Here is a 22162-nt window from a genome sequence, read left to right as displayed (position 1 = left end):
CAGTGGGTCCAGTTCCCGAGGGGGTCTCAGAGCGAGACGCTCCTCTCCAGCCCCTGGTTCTGTCCAGCCTGTCAGTTCCTGTCTCAGAGGAGGTGGATGGTTTCCGCGCTCCTCTCCCGCCAGTGGGTCCAGTCTCCGAGGGGGTCTTAGAGCAAGACGCTCCTCTCCAGCCCCTGGTTTTGTCCGGCCTGTCAGTTCCTGTTTCCGAGGAGGTCGACGGGTTCGACGCTCCTCTCCCGCCAGTGGGTCCAGTTCCCGAGGGGGTCTCAGAGCGAGACGCTCCTCTCCAGCCCCTGGTTCTGTCCAGCCTGTCAGTTCCTGTCTCCGAGGAGGTAGATGGTTGCTGCGCTCCTCTTCCGCCTGTGGCTCCGGTCTCCGAGGGGGTCCCCAAGTGGGACGCTCCTCTCCAGCCTCGGGGTCCTTCCAGTTTCCCGCTCCAGTCAGTGCGACCTTCCCGTCGCCCACCAGAGACTCAGCTCCAGTCAGTGCGACCTCCCGGTCGCCCACCAGAGACTCAGCTCCAGTCAGTGCGACCTCCCGGTCGCCCACCAGAGACTCAGCTCCAGTCAGTGCGACCTCCCGGTCGCCCACCAGAGACTCAGCTCCAGTCAGAGCGACCTCCCGGTCGCCCGCCAGAGACTCAGTTCCTGTCTGTGCGACATCCTGGTCGCCCGCCAGAGACGCAGTACCTGTCTGTGCGACCTCTCGGTCGCCCACCAGCAATATTACTAATACGTCTCTGTCTTCCAGAACTCCTGTCTGCACCCCTCCCTGCATTCCAGCTTCAGTCGGTGTGCCTCCCAGAGCGCCAGGCAGCGCGCCTGCCAGAGATCCTGCTCCAGTCAGCGCGCCTGCCAGAGATCCTGCTCCAGTCAGCGCGCCTGCCAGAGATCCTGCTCCAGTCAGCGCGCCTGCCAGAGATCCTGCTCCAGTCAGCGCGCCCGCCAGAGATCCTGCTCCAGTCAGCGCGCCCGCCAGAGATCCTGCTCCAGTCAGCGCGCCTGCCAGAGACCCTGCTCCAGCCGGCGCATGCCTCAGGCCGTCCGCCTGAGCTCCAGCTCCAGCCCGTGCAGTCCTCGGGCCGTCCGCCTGAGCTCCAGCTCCAGCCCGTGCAGTCCTCGGGCCGTCCGCCTGAGCTCCAGCTCCAGCCCGTGCAGTCCTCGGGCCGTCCGCCTGAACTCCAGCCCGTGCAGTCCTCAGGCCGTCCGCCTGAGCTCCAGCTCCAGCCCGTGCAGTCCTCAGGCCGTCCGCCTGAACTCCAGCCCGTGCAGTCCTCGGGCCGTCCGCCTGAGCTCCAGCTCCAGCCCGTGCAGTCCTCAGGCCGTCCGCCTGAGCTCCAGCTCCAGCCCGTGCAGTCCTCAGGCCGTCCGCCTGAACTCCAGCCTGCGCAGTCCTCCGGCCGTCCGCAGGAGGTCCAGCTTGCTCAGCCGCCGGAAGTCCGGCCTGCCCAGCCGCCGGAGGTCCAGCCTGCTCCGCCGCTGCCAGAGATCCACCTAGCCGGGTCGCCAGAGCCCCGGTGCAAGCCAGCCCGTTCACCAGGGGTCAACCACAGGCCCACATGTCCTCCGGGTCGTCCTCCTTCCAAGACCCGGCCCTGGTCTGCTCGTCCCCCGGGTCGTCCTCCTTCCATGACCCGGCCCTGGTCCACTCATCCTCCGGGTCGTCCTCCCTCCATGACCCGGCCCTGGTCTGCTCGACCTCCGGGTCGTCCTCCATCCATGCCCTGGTCTGTTCGTCCTCCGGGTCGTCCTCCGTCCATGACCCGGCCCTGGTCTGCTCGACCTCCGGGTCGTCCTCCATCCAAGCCCTGGTCTGCTCGTCCTCCGGGTCGTCCTCCCTCCATGACCCGGCCCTGGTCTGCTCGACCTCCGGGTAGTCCTCCATCCATGCCCTGGTCTGTTCGTCCTCCGGGTCGTCCTCCGTCCATGACCCGGCCCTGGTCTGCTCGACCTCCGGGTCGTCCTCCATCCAAGCCCTGGTCTGTTCGTCCTCCGGGCCGTCCTCCAGCAGTCCGGTCCAGGTTTTCCCGTCCTCCTGGACGCCCACCGAGGCGTTGGGGTGTTTTTGTCTCCCTCTTTTGGTCGTCCGCCAGGGCTCCGACTCCTGTCTTCACCGCCCTCCTGTCGTCCTCCCGGCCGTCTGGAATCCGGCCATCTGGAGGGGGGGGTACTGTTACAATCTGTCCGGCCACTCCCCTGATCCTACAGCACTCCCTGGTCTTCTGCTCCTCCATTCACTCCTCACCTCCCTCATCCTCCACACCTGTTCCTGATCCACTCATTACAATCCAGTCAACCTGCCACACCTGTGTTCCTCTGTTCCCCAGTCCTACATAAACACCAGCCCTTCAGTCACTCATTGTCGGACCTTAACCTACACTAGATGGACTCACTCCCACTCCGTTCCTGGCTTCAGCACCCCCAGTACCACTTCCAGCATTGGTATCTGTATGTTCGTTCCTCTGAGTTCTGGTTCACAATAAATCTGTTAACTTGCTCTTGTCTCCTGAGGGTCCTGTGTAACATATATGAAGTTTACATCCGCCATTTCCACTCAGTTTTTCTGCATTCTCTTTTTAGGCTGGTAACCACATTGGTGTTTCTCCATGGTGTTTTCTGTTTGCTCAAAGTGCTCTTGATTCTTATCGGTGCATCAGCATCCATTACATTCAAGATTTTCAGATTGAAATGATCCAGGAGTCCATCAACGGACTCTGCACTGGTTGATGGTAACATAGCTATGGCCTCCACAAACTTAGCACTTGTTCTCTTATTAATGTACCTCTTCCTAACCGAGGAGCAGGTTGGTTGGACATTCTGAGTGGTCAGTAAATCAAACAAAATACAAAAATGGTTAGACAAGGACAAGTCAGTGACCACAACAGAAGAAATATCAACACCCTTTGAAATAACCAGGTCCAGAATGTGACCTTGCATGTAGGTCGGTTCTTTTACATGTTGCCACAAACCAAACATGTCCAATATGGAAGAAAATTCCTTGATATTACCATCCGTCATGTTATCTATGTGAATGTTAAAATCCCCAGTTAAGATTAAATGGTTAAAATCAGTAGAGATAACCAACAATAATTCAGAAAATTCATCAATAAAATTTGCACAATGTCCTGGACGTCTGTAGATGATTAGAAATAGGATTTTAGGAATGCCCCTTAAAATAAAACTAAGATATTCAAAAGAAGTAAAATCAGCAAATGAAATCTCTTTACACTGGAATGAATCTTTAAATAAGGCAGCTTCTCCTCCCCCTTTCCTCCCGTTTCGAGATTTACCATGTTTCTGGTAGAAAAAGAAAATCTAAACTGTAAGAACTGATGAAGTCATTGACTAACAGTGACTTGTTGGACAGAGATCTAACATTAAGTACAGCAGCTTTACGAAGTTTACACTGGTCTCTGTTGTATTCTGAGTTATACAAGGTATAGTTAACAGATTAGATTGATTCACCCCACAAATTGACTGTGTTAGATTCCTTATTTTACTAACTAACACAGGAATCCTACTGGGTCCAGGCTTGATCTCAGAACAGCTGTCAGTAGTAGTAAAACTACAGCAAGGACCCTGAACGCATCATGGACTGTTATCTTTGCTGTGAATTCTGCTGCTGCTCTGGGAACCTCCTGCACATCCTCCCTTGCCCTGCTCTGCCAGGACAGATGATCTAAGAGGAGGGGGAGCCCTGTATTTCTTGGTAGATGGTGGTCGTTGGGGTTCAGACCAGGATAGAGACATCCTTTGAAGACCTTGGGTGATGTGGAGAAGATGTTCTGGCGAGGGGGAAGAGCTGGGAGTTGATCGCCTCTATGCTATGTCCTTCGTTCTTATCTGTGTACACTCATGTTTGGGTTTGCCGTCCCAACAGCATGACGCAAGTGTGTATCAAGTAATCTGCATCCTGTTAGATTTGGATGCACACCATCAGGTCTGAATCGCTCCTTACAGTTCCAAAAGATATTGAAGTTATCAATTAACTTTATCCCATGGGTGATACATGTGTTTGATAACCATGTGTTCAGGCCAAGAAGTCTACAGAAAAGTTCAATTCCTTTACCCAATGTAGGAAAAAAATATATTCGTTCCAGTGATTTATAAGTGACCAGGAGTCCTTTTTCCTAAATTTTTTGCTGGTAAAGAAAAGAAAAAGGAAGAAAAATGCAAGCAGACAGGAGAGCAAAGCAGGAAGCGTCCACACGGCAGCAAAGCAGGGAGTAAATATTGCAACGGAAAACTGAATTGAACGTTTTTTTTCCCACTCTTCAATTCACTCTTTTTTAATAATGTGAATTATTAGTCTTTTTATAGTCTAGCTCCCACTGCTCCCATTGGCACCAGCTGTGAAAGTGTTACACTTTTGAGTTGATCCACTCTGGGCTTGGATGCAAATAAGCACATGGTCTCCATCCTCTGTTTTTCCCAGCAGATATGCAACTGCACTCACTAAAGTCACAAAATACATGCAGCTTTAAAATGCAAATGTTCTGGGGCTGCTCATCTGTCCTGTACCACCTTATGATGGTAAGCTAATGTAATCGAGGAAGTTTTAAGCAGCACTGTTGCCATTTCTTTGCCAAATCAGGTGTCAGTTCTTCATCCCAACTCTTCCACATTTCCTAGACCAGACACTTTAATCTGACAGTGAAAGATGACAAAATTCCAAGATGGCTGAACATCAAAGTTTTGGGATCAATCAGTCAACAGTTACTAACTCCACAGAAAAAACAGAAATGAGTCGGACACCATTCATAAAGCATCTGTGCAAGCATGTGTCTGTTTGCCAGGAGCTGCAGTCACCTCGGACATGCCACACCCACAGGCAATGTGGGTGCTTTGACACCCACACTTTTCATGAGAGGACTCAACATTTTTTTTAACTTTTGTGCAAACGTTGTTGCACCAGCCGCTCCTGCACGACCTCCTCTCCTCATCCTCCCTCTCCTGTCGCTCCTGACTCATGACAGGACTCTCATGATCAGCTGATCATGTTCTTTTGTTGTTGTTTATCGTTCAGCTCGTGCTGAGGAAGAGGAAGCTAGCAGGATGTTGATGCAAAATGGTAGCCTGATTAAATTAGAAAGCCATTTGTTTGCATTTATTTTATATTATTTTCATTATTAGTTCAGGTTTGCTGGTTGCTGTAAAATATGGCGGATGGATCAGGATCAGATGTCTAGCAAGTGTCAAGATTATGTCTTTTCTAAATCATTGGTGCTGTGCAGATGTTGGATAGACCGGTTTAACTTTTAGGAGCCATGAATGCGGTGAAGGAAAATTATGAACAGGTTCTGAAATACAGATCAGAGCAGGACCTTCTCTAACCAGGTGGTTAACAGGTAAAATAAAGGATTTATATGCAGGGGCGGGTCTAGAAAGGCTTTAATGAGCAGGCCGGCAGGGGCACTGACTAGAAAAAGGGGGACACAAATGAGAATTTTTAAAAAAAAAATCTTTTTTTAAGGCCTAGATTTTAGTAAATAATTAGCTAATTATTACAACTTAAGCAGTCATCAGATGTAAAATTTGGGAAAACAAACAGCCAATGATATTTTTCAGTGTTGATGTCGAACAACATGTAGAAGTGCATCACTGAAGTGTATCACAGGTGTAATGTATTATGTGCAATAATATTGTGCTGAAATTGTGAAATCAATTATAGCGGTGTCCATTGAGGAACGCCTAAAATGCTCAGGCTCCACAGCAGCCAGACCATCATTCTGTGTGCTATGATGCTGGACTGGACAGGTTAAAAAGAAAAAAAAAAAGAAAAATACTCTTCTAGACCCACCCCTGCATATTTGAAGTATAAACCCTTTTTACCACCTGTCAGCTACTTTGTTAGAGAGGGGGCCTATTCTGTTTTATATCTTAGAACCTGGTCATAATGTCTCTCATCACATTCATGGCCCATAAATGATCAGACCTGTGTCTCCAACATCTGCACAGCAGCAATAATCTAGAGGAGAAATCTCCTTTCTTCCTTTGCTGTTTAACTCTCACTAGATATCTGAACCCGATCTATCTTCATAGATGTGTGCATGGCTGTCTGGTGATTAGTAGAATTCACAGCTGTTTCACTAGCAAATCTCATTTATACTGACAAATTATGACATAAAGGCAAACCATATTTAACTGAAATAGGCTGTTGTTATCATGTTTCAGTTTCATGAGGCACTGACATGGGTCTGATTGACATGAGACTGATAGACGTACCTTGGTACTTTAGCTAGCGGGTACAAAAACAATACGTTTGGGTAATTATGTGCTAGTGTGAATTATAAATCGCAACTTCTTTTAAGCTGAACGATAAATAAACCTTTGGATGCACTGTAGACCAAGTAGACCAGAACAACGCTGCAATTAGATGTTTGATTAAGGTCATACACATACATTCCAAAACAGATTAAAATAATATCATGACTATTTTGACCCAACCTTTTTAATAATTTTCACCCCCCCAATGTTTTTTTAACCACCTGTCAATTTAAATTAATTTTAACCATTTTAAACCTGATTTTAATGTAATTTTAAGCTGATATTGTGGGGTTTAGTCCCTTTTTAAACTGAATTTGTGGTATTCTTTAAAAATGTGTTTTTTTATCAATAAATGTGAATTCTGAGATTAATTTTATCTTAATCAAGTTGTCTGAGGATTAGTTTGCATTTAGGCATTAAGGCCAAGAACAGTTTAGGGTAAGGAGAGGGTTGGGGGTAAAAAATCCAAAGATGGTTAGGGTTAGGAATAGTTGGCCTGGGTAAGTTTAACCAAATCAACATCCAAAATAAAATGAAGGTCAACAACCAAGGCCAAACATATGACTGAAACCATAATCCCCCCACCTTTAATTCTTATTTAGACCAAATGGCCCCCTGGTATCCAAATAAAAAATCCAAAATCTTTCTAGCCTTTTCCTTTTCCAATCTGACCAACTCAAATTTCTTTCCAAGCCTGTTATTCTCATAGCCTCCAAGCCATGATTAACAAAGTGTTGAACAAAAGGGGTTTCCAACTACTTTCTATATCTTATGTTGTATCTGTGTTGTGTCATGCGTACCAACACAGTATTTTTGGTGTTACTATATTGTATTATTTACTTGGTTCCACATTTGACAAAGTAAACAACATGAATGCAATTTTTTGGATTTCATACTAAACTCTTGTTGAATTCTAATGACAGTGTTCTCTTTGTCATTTCTGATAAAACCTCAATTTGGCAAATTGCACTTTAAAAAACTGGTTTTTCGAAGGCCAAAAGTGGCAATTTGGCCCGGACCAAGATGTCTTTCAGGTTTTAGTTCATTTCTGTCGACTGAAACAACTCCTGAATGAGGAATTGTTATAGTTCATGGTGTTGGTCCCTGGTTCTTGTGTTTGGTTTTTGCCCGTTTTGGTTTGTTATATTTGGATCTTGGTTTATAGTTATGTTAGTTTCTGTCATGTTCATGCTTTAGGTTTTTGGTTTTGCCATGTTTAGTTCAGTTTACCTGTTTTCCCTCATGTGCTCAGTTTTCTGTTGCTGGCTCGTTACTTCACCTGGTTTGATTTCTCATTCACTTCACCTGCTCCTAATTACCATGGTTTTCAGTTTGCCTTGTCAGATCCTTGTGGTTAACTCCCTGCCGTGTGTGGATTATGTGTTCCTGTCTTTGGGGAAAATAAACCTGGTTATCAGCACAGTTCTGTCTCCTGCCTGTTCTGCCAGCATTTGGGTCCTCACCACTTCCGCATCCGTGACAGGAATTAGATTCTCCTTACCCAAAATGTTGTCCAAGTTTGCCCTAAATTTTCCATGAAGGACCTTGTTTACAGATGAATATGTAGTGATGTTGGGATTTAACTTCCCATCCCTATCCTTGGTTACCTGAAAGGTTTTGAGACAATGTCTCAAAAAGGACCTTGAATACCCCTTTTCTCCTTAAGCCCTTAAATAAAATGCAAATCCCTTTCTTAAAATATTCCTGTCTTGTGCAAATCCATTTAAAGCGGAGCAATTGCAACTTTACAGTGCCCTCAAAGGTATGTTGTGGGTGGAAACTTTTTCTATGAAGCAAGGCATGCGTGTCTATACTTTTGAAATACACTTTGATGTCCAATTTTAGATCTCTAGAAAAATTTGGTCCCTTCAGTACTGTGGTGTGCAAGAAATTGATGGGATGTTCATAAATCTCAGTTTTCAATTTGATTGATGGGGCATGGGAACTTAAAATCGCAACAAACCTCTCAAATTCCTGCTTGGATTCCGTCTAAATACCCCAAATATCGTCAAGATACCGCAAATAGTTCCCTACCTACGGCATTTCAAAAACACTTCCTTTTCCCAGTTTGCCATAAAAATGTTTGCGTAAGCTGATAACTAGACAAATAAAAGACAAGTAAAAGCTGGTCAAAAGCTGCCTAAAGGGCCATATGTGGATGTGACGGAGAGGTGGCAGACGACAGGGACACTTCTGGGGCTGGAAAAGAGAAAAAACTAAAGAAAAACTTTGGGGTAAGGCACAAAATGCAGTACAAACACACAGGCATGCATATAAAAAAATGCCTTTGCCACATGACCACTTAAGTCGATCTGTTCATCACTGCATCGGGCAGTGGCTGCCTCCTCCTCACCCCCTCCCTAGGACATTTCAACACTGAAGTAACCATTAAAAATAAAAAATTGCACAGGAACAACAACTATCTGAAAAAAAGAAAAACTGAGATTAATGCAAACTGATCGAACTGCCAATAGAAACAAAATGCATCTGAAAGTATCTAGCAAGAAAGCAAACTTCCAGAGCAATGTTCTCTTGATTAACTATATATACATATTAGTGCTGGGCAACGATTAAAATTTTTAATCACGATTAATCGCATCGTTACGTCAATTTTGGTTTACAAACACTACATCAGGGGTCTTCAACCTGCAACTCTGGAGCTGCAAGTGTCTCTCTGGACCTTCCACAATGCCTCTAAATACGTGGCTAAAATATTTTTTTAAATGTATCTTTCTTGTCATTAGGTTGGAAACCAGGGACTGTTTTTTTTTTCTTTTACAGCATTTTCCACAAATATCTACATCCCTTAGAAGAAAGTCTGTTTATCCTCTGTTTATAAAGGTTTTATGTGTTTCCTTTGTTTTAAAACCTTAAAATTTAAAATTAAAAATGTGGTTCTTCAAAAATTACAAATATCCTATGGTGGCTCTTTATTAAAAATATATGGTAAGCTTCCTTTTTGAAAAGTCTGGTAACATTTGCGTCTCTAAAGGAGTTTTATTTAGCTGGCTGAGGGGAAAATGGCTCTTTGGATTGGAAAGGCTGCAGACCCCTGCACTAAACACATAAACAGGTTTAGCATCAGTTTTCTCTTTAAACAGCAACAGTTAAAATATTTCTTAATATATATTTATAAAACCAAATATTTATGAGAAAGGAGGATGAAATCCTCAGGATTTACTAACTAAAAGGTAAAAAGTCAGCAGGATGAATTTAAAGCTGTGAAGCTGCTTCCTTCTAAACACAGAAGGAACAATATGTGATGAATATCAGCATCAGGTGAACAGACAGAAAGCAGGATTAGAATTTCACAGCTTCTAGATGGTGAGGAGAAAGAAATATTCACAATATGCACAATAACTTCCATCCATGCACCTTCATTGCGTCATTATCCAGATTTCTGGCATATAAATTCTCTAAACTTTCATTTTTTGTTTGACTGCACCTGCAGCCTCCGCTACCAGGAGTTAAGGGGTTAACATCTCGTTTCCAGGTGTAACGCCACGTCTGTAGATGTGACTATGAACATGTGTGGTATCCACAGAAATTCCAGAATCTCAGCTACCAGCTGTGTAAAACCATTTCTATAACCAACAAACACAGTTAAGACAACAAATAATTTAAAGAGCAGCTACAAAAATTCTGAAAAATATGTAAACACAAAAGATGTCTCCCCGTCTCCACCCCACGGCATGAACACGAACAAACGACTCCTCTACTGAAAGCTCACATCTCACAGATTCCACAGCTGGAAGTTTCATCTCGCTACGACAAAGATTCACCGAACCAGAGGCAGAAGAAGACCCGATTTATGCTGCAAGTTTGTAAAATTCAGAAAGCATGTCTTACCTTTGCTGTCTTGCATAAATTAAAACCGTATTTATTAAAAAAATATTAATACATAAAAAGTTTCCCGTCCAAAAATCACAATGTTCTGTCCATCTGCATGCATTTTGACAATGGCGGTTCTTCTTCTTTCTTAAGTTCCAGACAGAAAATGTGTCTTCATTTTAATAAACCCGCTCTCTCCTGATTACATCAGACACACCGCTGCAGCAGGGAAGGGAGACATGGATGCCATGTTTCTGTAATCACAGCCAGCGGCCAGAAAAAAAAAAACAATAAAACGCGTGATTAAAAAAATTAACGCCGTTAATTAAGCGTTGCATTAACGCGCAATTAACGCGTTAACATGCCCAGCACTAATATATATATATATATATATATATATATATACATATATATCTCACTGGACGAAAAGTACAAAGATACAAAGCGATGCCATATCTGTCCATACCTGTCACATATACGGACAAGATATGGGAAAATCCCCGTCACATCCCTCACAGATCATATTTTTAGATCTCCTCAGATCTGAACCACTAAATTATCCTAAAATCCAGATTTTCTTTGCAAGGTATCCAGAAGGTACGTGTTTATGTGATCCTTCACAGATCCTATTTTTAGATCTCCCTGGATATTGACCCCTAATAAATCCCGAAAAATCCGTATTTCCATCCGCGAGGTATCCAGAAGATACGTATTTATTGAATCCTCCACAGATCCTACTTTAGATCTTTCTCGATACTGACCGCATCATTGTTGGATCATGTTCACAGATCACGGGAAATACATTGACTATCCGTGATGGATACCTGTCGGATATATGGAATGGAACCCGATTTCTGATTTACTGGTTCTCATCATTAATTATATAGTTTGGCTTGTAGCCTTTCATGTAAAAGTACTAACCTAGTTCTTATCTTTAAGTTCTTCTTAGGCATGTTAAAATCACCCAGTTTCCAACATCACAATCATAGTTATAATGTGACAGTCTTTAATCTTGGTTTGTGTACCACCATCATGTTGTACACATCACTAGCTGGACCAAATTACACATTACTATTTCAATAAGCATTTATGAAATGACTTACTGTGGAGGGCCAAAACCGTCATAATAAAAAATAAATAAATAAATGAGGAAATAAAATATTTATTAGTTTTGTCTACTTATTCTATTCTACATTCCATTCCCAGGTGCTGTCATATAGTAATAGAGGCAGTGCAATTTTTTTTTTTTTTTTTAAGTGACATTTTTGTAAGTCATTTTGTTTAAATACAAGATCACGATTTCATCACACAATATCATATTGGGCATAAATGCACACAGCTTATTCATTACTTGGTTGAGCCAAAGACCTGGACAAATCTTTCTAACTCATTCTGCGTAGAAGAGTTAAGATATGTGCGGAAATACTCCTTAAACAACTGAGTCTTTAGCTTGCTTTTAAAAGTGGATAAGGACTTTGCGGATCGGACAGAGTTTGGTAGATCGTTCCACCACTGGGGGACAACAGAGGAGAAGAGTCTAGCTACTGATTTTGCATCACGTTGAGGTGGGAGCACTAGGCGTTTTTTGCTAGCAGAGAGTAACTGTCGAGAGGGAGTGTAGCTCTGGATGGAGTGGAGGTTGACAGGAGCTGTTTGGGTTATTGTTTTGTAAGCCAGAAGCAGAGCTTTGAATTTGATGCGTGCTGGAAGCCAGTGGAGAGTGATTAGCAGCAGAGTAACATGAGCTCTTTTGGGCTGGTTGAAGACCAGACGTGCTGCTGTGTTCTGGATCATCTGCAGAGGTTTAACTGAGCATGTAGGCTGGCCAGCCAGTAAGGAGTTGCAGTAGTCAATGCGTGAAATGACCAGAGCCTGGACCAGGAGCTATGCCGTGTGTTCAGTCAGGTAGGGTCTGATCCTTCTGATGTTGTAGAGAGCAAATCGGCAAGATCGGGCAACCGAGGCAACATGGTCCTTAAAGGTCAGCTGGTTGTCTACTATGACACCAAGATTCCTGGTAGAAGACGTAGGCACAAGTGTAATAGAGTCAAGCTGCACGCTTATCTGTGGCGGTAAGGAAGGATTGGCTGGAATGACAATAAGGTCAGTCTTGGACAGATTTAGCTGAAGGTGGTGATCCTTCATCCATGCGGAGATATCAGCAAGGCATGCTGATATTGGCACTGAGACGGTTGTGTCGTCAGGTGGGAAAGAAAGGAAAAGCTGAGTGTCATTTGCATAGCAGTGGTAGCAGAAACCATGAGAGTTAATGACTGCACCGAGTGAGGAGGTGTATAGTGAAAAGAGAAGAGGGCCAAGCACCGAGCCCTGAGGCACCCCTGTTGTCAGCCTATGTGATCTGGACATTCCCCCTTGCCAAGATACTTTGAAGGATCTTCCTGTGGGGTAGGACGCAAACCACAAGAGGACAGATCCTGAGATGCCAAGCTCTGAGAGTATGGAGAACAGTATATGATGGTTGACAGTGTCAAAGGCAGCAGACAGGTCCAGCAAAATAAGGATTGAGGATTGACCAATGGATCTGGCAAGCCGTAGTTAATCAGTAACTGACAGGAGAGCAGTTTCAGTAGAGTGGCCTTACCTATAGCCAGATTGATATGGATCAAACAGGTTGTTGTCTTGGAGGAACTGTGAGACCTGATTGAAGACGGCACACTCTAATAGTTTAGACATGAATGGAAGCAGTGAGACCGGCCGGTAGTTTTCAACCTGGGGTGGGTTGAGTGTGGGTTTCTTTAGCAGCGGGGTAACCTGAGTTTGCTTGAAGGCAGAGGGAAAGACACCAGATTTAAGAGAGGAGTTGATAATATGGGTTACTGCAGTTTTGATTGTAGATAAAATGCTCTGCAGGATGTCAGAAGGAACAGGATCAAGAGGACAGGTCGTAGGTTCTGAGTTGACAAGAAGTTTAGGGACTCCGTCCTCATTTAGAGAGCGGAAGGAGCAGAGTGAGGTACCAGTAGCTGGTTTGGTAAGGCTGAGTTGGTCAGGCGCAGTGAATTGATTACTGATGGTAGCAACCTTTTCAGTGAAGTAAAAAGCAAACATTTTTGCAGTCAGCACAGTAAAAAGCTGATAAGGTGGTGGAGATAGAAGAGAGTTAAACACCATGAACAGTCGTCGTGTATTGGGAGCATTGCGGATCTTGTTCTGATAAAAGGCTATCTTGGCTGCCTTCAGGCTGGATGTGAAAATTTCAAGTTTTTGCTGGTACTCAGACAGTCAGTGTGCTCTTTTGATTTGCGCCACTTTCTTTCCGTAGCCCTGAGTCCGGCTCTGTGCTCCCTTAGAACCTCTGTGAGCTATGGATTGGGAGGATTTTGTCTGGCTGGTTTTGATACCAGAGGGCAGAGTTTGTCCAGAGAGTTGGCGAAAGTGTTTCTGTAGTGTTTCTGTAGCCTCATTAACAGACAGTAAGGAGAAGTCAGAGTGGGAAGGAATTTATTGTTTTTACACTTATTGTTTTTACACTTAAACTTATTTTTTTATTTCCACATTTATTGATTTTTTCCTATGTCCATTTTTTCAAATTCTTCAGCAATTAATTTTATTTCCTCCTTTATTTATTTATGCATTTATTTTTACCTTCCTACATTTTAGATTAGATTCAACTTTATTGTCATCACACATGTACAGATACATGGCAACGAAATGCAGTTTAACATCTAACCAGAGGTGCAAAAGCAGCAAGTGCAGATATAATAAATTAAGTATGTACATGGTATGTTATGCGAATATTTACAGTGATTTACAGATGCAGCAAAAGCAGCAAGTGCAGATATAAGAAATTAAATATGTAGACGGTATGTTATGAGAATATATTAGTGATTTATAGAATGGACTATGAACATATTCCACTTTTCCTAATGCACACATTTACTTTGCCTCACTCCTGCACATTTTTACTTTTCCTTGTGTATTGTTCCATCGAGTGTATGCTGATGAGGTGGGCGTTTCTAACCTCTGTGTCAATCAATCAGCTCTCAGGCACTGCTCTGTATCCCTGTGTAAACTTAGCTTCACGCAGCCAGGGTGACAGGTGCTGAGCAGGCAGGGGCTGACCCAGATATCTTACTCCGTAGTGTACAAACAGATGCTGAGAACGGTTAAATGTGGCTGTGTGTGCGAAGTAGCAAGACAGCATGTGCACTAGACATAGTAAATGAAAATTAGTTTTCTCCTCTGACGCATGGGGAGGAGGACAAAATCTACTCAACGTGATCACCATCGGCGTCGCCAGACCCCAATTACAGGGGCACGTGCCCCAGTATGAATGAGCTGTCCCCCAGAATAAATGCTATAATATATAGCAATAACAATGAATAACAATAAATATTTATCATACATTAATTCAGCTCAGGGGTGGATTCTTTCTCTGTATGTCACCTAGGGCTGCAACGATTAGTCGACGTTGTCGACAATAGTCGACAATAAAAATAGTCGACAACGAATTTAGCCGTCGACTATTGTCGAAAAAAAAACTACCTAGTGAGACATTGTCTTCTATTCCTATCTCTGATGAGAGTTGCACAATGCACATGCACAAAGAGGGGAAAAAAAATACAGAGTGAAACATCATCTTCTTTTTTAATCTCTGCTGAGAGTTGCATATGCGCAGTGAAGTCCGCCAGGGGAAAAATATGGTGGCGGACTAGGGAAGAAAACGGCGGCGGAGAACGTTAAAAGTCAGGGATAACTTCACGTTAAACTTACAAAATAAATTAAATACATGTGAGATTTTTAAAGTGGACCTTGTGTACCACGAAAGTACGTCTGCAATGCTCAAACATTTAAAGAGGAGGCACATCAGACTTAACAACCTTATGCAAAATTTCTAAGCTGAAAGTGAAATAAGATCCATTTATAATAATCGTGAGATACATAATCCGATTGGTCGACTAGTTGTTTTAATAGTCTGTGACTAATCGACCATCAGGATAGTCATTAGTTGCAGCCCTAGTGTCACCGTGTACGAGCAGCAGGTGAACCTGCAGTGGTGAGCGCACAGCGCAGTTTGAGGTCTCATAAGATGTCACAAAAACAGTTAATTTTATAGTATTTTTTAAAATAAAACCAAATGACCTCACACTAACTGAGACATAGTATCGCGTGACTTCTGTAGATGGATATCAGAAAATTCTTCACTCGAAGCAGAGACAGGGAAGCATGAGAAAAAGGGAGGTAAGACTGCGGTGAAATCAGTTTTAGGTTGGATATTCGACATTTGCACTGGAGCGTCTCGTTTAGGGACCATCAACAAATGACAGACTTTCCGTGAAACGGAAATTCTCATAAAGGACATAAAACAATATTTTCATACTAAAGAAAAGCGGACTTCTGATGTAAACAGAGAGAAATAACACATTTTTTGGTTTTCATACAGGGTGCCAAATCTTTTGAATTCAATTTTTAATTGAGATTTTAATAATTTCTTGAGAGAGAGAGAGAAAAAAAAAACAAATCCAATAGCTTCTTAATCAAGTGACTCAGTCAAATCTAACCAAAGCTGAATTGAAGTAGATGGCCATCCAAACAAGACACAGCTCTTCCTGACTTTCTTAAAGCTGAGTCAAGTGATTGACCACTTTGTGGAATTGAAAAAAAGGTAGTACGCTTTAATGCTCAAAAATTAAACAAACTGTTCAGAATGAGTTGAACTATCACCATGAAAACCAGATAATTACCATTTCTGTGGAGTATGTATGAAGAGAGTTCTGACTTACCATAGTTTGTTATGGCATTTATGCTTTTGGTGCCATGTTGAAAGTGTTCATATTTGTTAAATGTGTTCTTACACTTATTAATATCTTAATTAGTATTTCCATAGGAATGTGGCAGTGGTACAGAGCAGTGTGTGTGTGTGTGTGTGTGTGTGTGTGTGTGTGTATGGGAGATGGGGATATGTGGTAGGGGGCCTGTTCCCCAGTAGAGCTTTATGCCTTGCGATGCCCCTGGTAATCACCCTGGATCTGAAAGAACTGGTGATGTTTTTAGGAGTGAACGCTGTTAGGGTGCAGCACTGCTGAACTGCCGTCGCCCTGGATCCTGAGGCAGTAAGGAAACACAGAGAGAGCAGATAAATCACGAACTCTCTTTCCAGACGTCAGAAACAGTAGTAGAGCTATCTTCATGGACAGAAACTTCAGTGGAACTTCATTTAAAGGCTCAAATGGAGCTTTAAAAAGCACATGTAAAATCAGTGTTAAATTCCACAGAGTTGTTAGAGCGCGTGTGACAGGTTTGTGTCTGTGCACTCCTTTCAGGAAGCAGAGGATGACTGAAAAGAGATCTGTCACCAAACTCTTCATGACAGCATGCCGAAAGCCAAATTCCTTTCCATCAGCATCTGGAGGAAGGAGAGCACACAGGGTAGTGTCAGGGCCAGATTAAAAGTGCTGGGGCCCCTGGGCATAGAGTGTCCAAGGGGTCTCTGTAGGCTTAACTTATTGATCACAAGTCTTTTTTCAGGCTCAACAGATAGCTCCAGAATAAACTCAGTGGTCAGCAATGTGGCTGATATTTATTACTGCACATCTGAACAAAACAGGAAGCCTTAGTTTTAAGATGGCAGGGACTCCTGCTGTTTAAACATCAATACAAAAACTATCTAGCAGCAGGCAGACATAAATCACTTCCTCAAAAACCAGTAACATTGCTGCACGTACAGGATCCACCAGCTCTACATTTTATCCCTCTGATATTACCTGCCTGCAGTGCCAAAGGACTCGTGTGTCTCCACCCTAGCTGCACCTGTCCTCCTCTCATCTTTAGTTAGCCTCATCACCTCTGCTTCTATGTTATGGTAAATTCTCTGACGGTTAATGAAGTTTGTTGGCTTCACACACACAAAACTGCACATCGTTGCTGTTTGTAGGGCTTAAAATATCTCCACTTATCACTGCGTGTTGGACTGATCACATATGCCTACAAGCAGAAGAAGTAGCTAGTTCCTACCTATCCTGAAAGTTTAGTTGTATAAATGCTTGTATAGGATACATAGATATTTCACTATTGATCCGCACATTGCTGCTATTTATTCTTCTCAGATACTAAGATTCTCAGATATCCCTGTCGAGTTGTTTATATTTAATCTGGTGGAAATGTGCCCAAATTCAGATTTTTCATATTCTCCTCAGTTGTGACGCACTCATGTCCGCCACAGTGCAAAGTCCACTTTGTACTTTTATAAAGTACACTTTATAGGATAAAAGTAGACAGTATGGAGCTAAATGGAGCTTTTTTCCCCCCTCCCATAAAATTATTTTATTTGACTTTACAGATGAGTAAAATCAGACGGCATTTTTCACTGCCAGCTGATTGCTGGAAGTGACGTCTTCTGGGTGGCTCAGTATGCCAAAAGCAAATTGTGTAAATTTTTAATATCATGAATTAACATAAGAACAGGCAGATGATGAGGCGTTAATAGCCCCCCGGAGAACACGGCCTGACGAAAATTGGCATAATGGGCCCATTATGCCCATTGGATAATCTGGCCTTGGGTAGTGTACATGCTGTGGGATGAAATTCTCTCTCCAGACACCAGTGCTGAAAAGCTGACCACTTGGATGAGTAAGATGCTTTCGATTTGGATAATGCACACCACCTCTGAGGAAAGCTTGAGCCCTTGTAAGTCCTTCCGCTCAGTGGCCAGGCCCAAAGACATAGACCGTGTAACATGGAAGTTGCCATTGTTGACTTAACAGCAGTTTCTGTTAGAATGGGAACCACGGCCTGTGCGCTCCAGAGCAATCAGAATTACTGACAGCTGCTCCTTTTGGATCCGGTCCAGGAGTGGAGAGATCAGCGGGATACGAGGGAAGGTGTACAGCAGTGTCTGGGGCCACGGACTTTGTGTGAACACATCCACTCCCAGGCCTGCTCCCAGAGGGAGTGTATCCCGGCTGTCCAGTGAGAACCAGAAGTCGCACCGTTCATTCTCACAAGTAGCGAACAGGTCCACCCTCGCTTTGCCAAACCTACCCCTAATCTGAGAGACCAAATCGGGTTGGAAAGTTGTTCCACTCACAGGGTTTACTGGTGCAAGTCATGGTGTAGGTGGTAATTCCTTCATAAGGAATGGATGTTATCTCAATTAAGTTGGTCATTTTAATTATCTTTTTGTTATCATTATTATACATTACTACTGTAATACCTATATTATTGTTGTACACTTGTAATTATTGTTGTGCACAATATTACATATCATTATTTGCTAATTTGAGCTCTTACCCGGCCATGCAAGTATGACCAGCAAGAACTTCTCCATCTTTATTGGAAGCTACCCAGGGTTGATGGCTGGGATCATTTCCCCTTTACGATGGTCGTACTTCAGCTCAAAATACCTCTAAACCATTGCTACTAAAGCGATGTCGAACTACGCCAACAAAGTCAGCAGTAAAGTACGTATGTGCTTCCAGCAACCTGTAATTTTTCATGGCCTGATGAGTGTAGACTCCTGACAAGCAAAATAAAGAAATAACAACTTTGCAATGATTCAATTACAAACAGTATTTGTTTTATAATAAATCATTACAAATAAATACTCAGACCAGTGTGAAATATGATACAATGTTTTGAACATGTGGACTGTTGCTTGTACATATTATCTAGTGAGACAGGGATCAAGTCAAGACTTGTGTACATCTTCCTCTTTTGCTGCTCTGTGCTGTATCTGAGTCTAAACCTCTTGTTTCGCAGGAATACTTGGCATCTTGGCAGAAATGGAAGCATCTGCCTTCAATGTCTGAATAAGTACCTTGTGGGCACACTAAAAAAAATAAAAATCACTAACAAAAAAGAGTCTCGTCTTGGTTGGTGATGCAATGATAACTTGCTAAAATAGAATCAGACAGCAGTAGAGAGGGTGTACAGATGGAGTAGATTGTCTCATATAGAGCTTAAGCCATTTAAGAAAATCACTCAACCAACTGATATAAATGTTTTGTTTTACACAATTTAGAATCGATCACGAGGAGCCTTATGTGGATGATTTTTGAGTTTTGAAGCAAAATTCTATGGGATGGCAGCAGTTTGTAACTTAAAGGTCTATAGACATTGAGTAGGCTTTCTCATCTTAGATAGCCTACTGTTCAAATGATAATTTCAGAATCATAACAGGATACTACAGAAAACACTACACCCCTTTGTAAGTTGGCTACAAGTACAAACTAATTTTCAAAAACACAAAATGGCTCCTGAAGTTTGGCAAAAGCATGAAATTTAAGCACGATAACTATTTTTAACAGCATGTAATGTACCTCAAGAACTATACACATGTTGCACAGGCAGAGCTGTGAAAGAGAGAGGGAAATTATCTAACAGCATAAAGCCTCAGTCATGCTCTACGCACATGCAGATGGTGCTTCCTGACAGTTTTCTGTGTCATTTACATGCATATTTTGGTCTGTTTGCAGAAAACTTGCAGATTTGTAGCCCAGTGTAGCAAATGGAGCAGTACCACTGGAAACCATGGGGGCAGTATTGAGCACTATAGTTGATATGCAACCAGTGAAGGGAACTGAGTAGGAGAAGAAGACGGCTGGAAAAACACCCCTTCCCTCCATCCCCATTTCCATGTAATACCATTGCTTCATTTTTTTTTTTTTTTTTTTTTTTTGCATGGATGGCATTTTTAAAATGTGCTCATATTACAAAATAAGATTAGACATTTTGCCAAGTGCAACAGCAGTCATGTTGTTTACAAAAGTTCTACAAACTTGTCTATTTGCTTTACTTTTTCTAATCCATTTGAATTGATTCTGAGGCCATTCTAATCATGTAATGGGCCCATTCTCTGTTTGTTTCCTAATATCTTCCAGGAAGTCTGTTAATTTTTACTTTCACCAGAGAGAAAATACCATATTATTGTACTGCAATTATAATACGTCTAAAAATGTTGCAAAGGGTTATTCTGACTTCCTGGGTATTGTATTGAATTGATCACACTTCGGAACACAGCATTGACCCTATCGATGCATGAAATACATAAAGTAGTCACTAGAGGTCATTGCTTGCTAAGGATATGCGTTCAGAGCAACTAACTTTACTAAGCAATGACTTTTCAAATTGGGCTCTTTAAATCAGATTTAACTTACAGAATAAAGATTCTTCAGGTTTGGCTGCTAAACAGAGCCACACCTTTGAGGTTGCTTTTTTTTTATTAATGTTAAATTCAGCTTTTTTGGCAAAACAGCAAAGATGTCAGCTGGAACTTTCAACATGACAATCAAATATAAGAAATATACTGTATTAAAACTGCTGGTTTTCTATATATTTGGGACAGGCGCTTCATGTTTTGGATAAATATCCGGTGCATTCAACAATCTTTTCAAAGTTTGTAAAAGTGTCACAAATCTTAATCAGATTCATGTGCTGGGGCATAAATATTCCCACCCTTTGTGTTATTTGACATGGAAATAACTGCATAACTTTACTGTAAAAGTTCGTTTTGTTGTTCGTCTGTTTTAAAGTTGTTCTCTGGAGGTTAAAATGTGTAAATGTTTGTCATAGTGACAAAGTAACTGAACACTGATCATGACCATCTACAGGCCTTACACAGCACAAGATGGCAGCAGTGCTCCACTAACGAAATGCTGCTTGTTGCCATTCTTGGCAACTAAACCTTCTGATTTGCTTATCTTTCAGTCGGTTTCATCCCACAAACTCAAAGCAGCTTAATCTTTTCCATGAAAGCACATGACCAGCTGCAGCTCCTCTCCCGTCTCCACATGCTTCTGTTAGAAATCTGTTCCCCTGTTGTCTCGTCCTCACTTTGATTTTCTCTTAATTTCACTCTTCATTCCATCAATAATAAATCTTCCATAAATAAATCTTTTTTCAAATGAAGCACCCCTTGTATATATCTGACGGTGAAGCAGTTAATTTAGATACACACCGTCCTTTTACACAGAACGTGTTTCTACATTGTTGTATTGAGGTGATTTATTTGAATGTTTTATGGTGTTTTGGATTTTGGTTCTTACATAATGACTGTTGAATTGCTCACTTCTTGTTGATGTCAGTACATTTTTTTTGTTTTCTTTAGCAAAATATCAGTTCCATCTGGATGTCCAGAGTGAAGCTAAATGCATTGCAATATCTTTGATGGATGCACATAGAAGATAAAAAACATGATATTGACTTTTGAGCTTCCAGCTGTTTGGCAGATCACCAACACTTGTAGATCTAACTACATGTGAGGCTGTACTCTCACTGGCCACTTTATTAAGTACACATTGATAGTACCAGTTTTGACCCACTCATGTCTTCAGAAGTGCCTTAATTTGTGGAGGCATATATTCAACAAGGTGCTGGAAACATTGCTCAAAGGTTTTGCTTCAAATTGACATGACAGCATCACACAGTTGCTGCAGGTTTGTCGGCTGCATCCATGATGAGAATCTCCTGTTCCACCACATCCCAAAGCTGCTCTACTGGATTAAGGTCTGGTGGCTGTGGAGGCCGTTGGAGTCCAGTGAACTCACTGTTGTGTTCAAAGAGCCAGTTGGAGATGGTTTGAGCTTTGTGACATGGTGTATTATGCTGCTGATCTAAATTTTGTTCAAGTGGTACTAAGAGGCCTAAAGTGTGCTAAGAAAATAAAATATCCCCCACACCATTACACCACCACCACCAGCTTAAATCATTGAGACAGTGCAGAATAGATTCATGCTTCCTTGTTGTTTATGCCAGATTCTGACCCTACAATCTGAATCTTGCTTTTGGAATCGATGCTTATCATACCAGGCAACATGTTCCCCAACTTTAGCTGGTACCCTTGTGTGAAATATAGCCTCAGTTTTCTCAGTAGTTATGTTACTTCCTGTTGCCTGTTGCCCTTTCTTCATCATTCTGATGCTCAGTTTGAACTTCAGTCCATCGTTTAGCCCATTCGTCTTATTTTCCAAGACATATTTTGCCATTATGATGCACAGATTAGTAAAAAGAAATTAGTAAGAGCAAGGTCATATCTTTCTGCCTGAGGCAACTAAATCAAGGCACAAAAAGACAAGCTTTAAAGGGTGGGACACAAATGGACAGCTATA

This window comes from Melanotaenia boesemani, chromosome 21, assembly GCF_017639745.1.
Source record: "Melanotaenia boesemani isolate fMelBoe1 chromosome 21, fMelBoe1.pri, whole genome shotgun sequence".
NCBI classification, from domain to species: domain Eukaryota; kingdom Metazoa; phylum Chordata; class Actinopteri; order Atheriniformes; family Melanotaeniidae; genus Melanotaenia; species Melanotaenia boesemani.
This window is presented reverse-complemented; position numbering follows the sequence as displayed.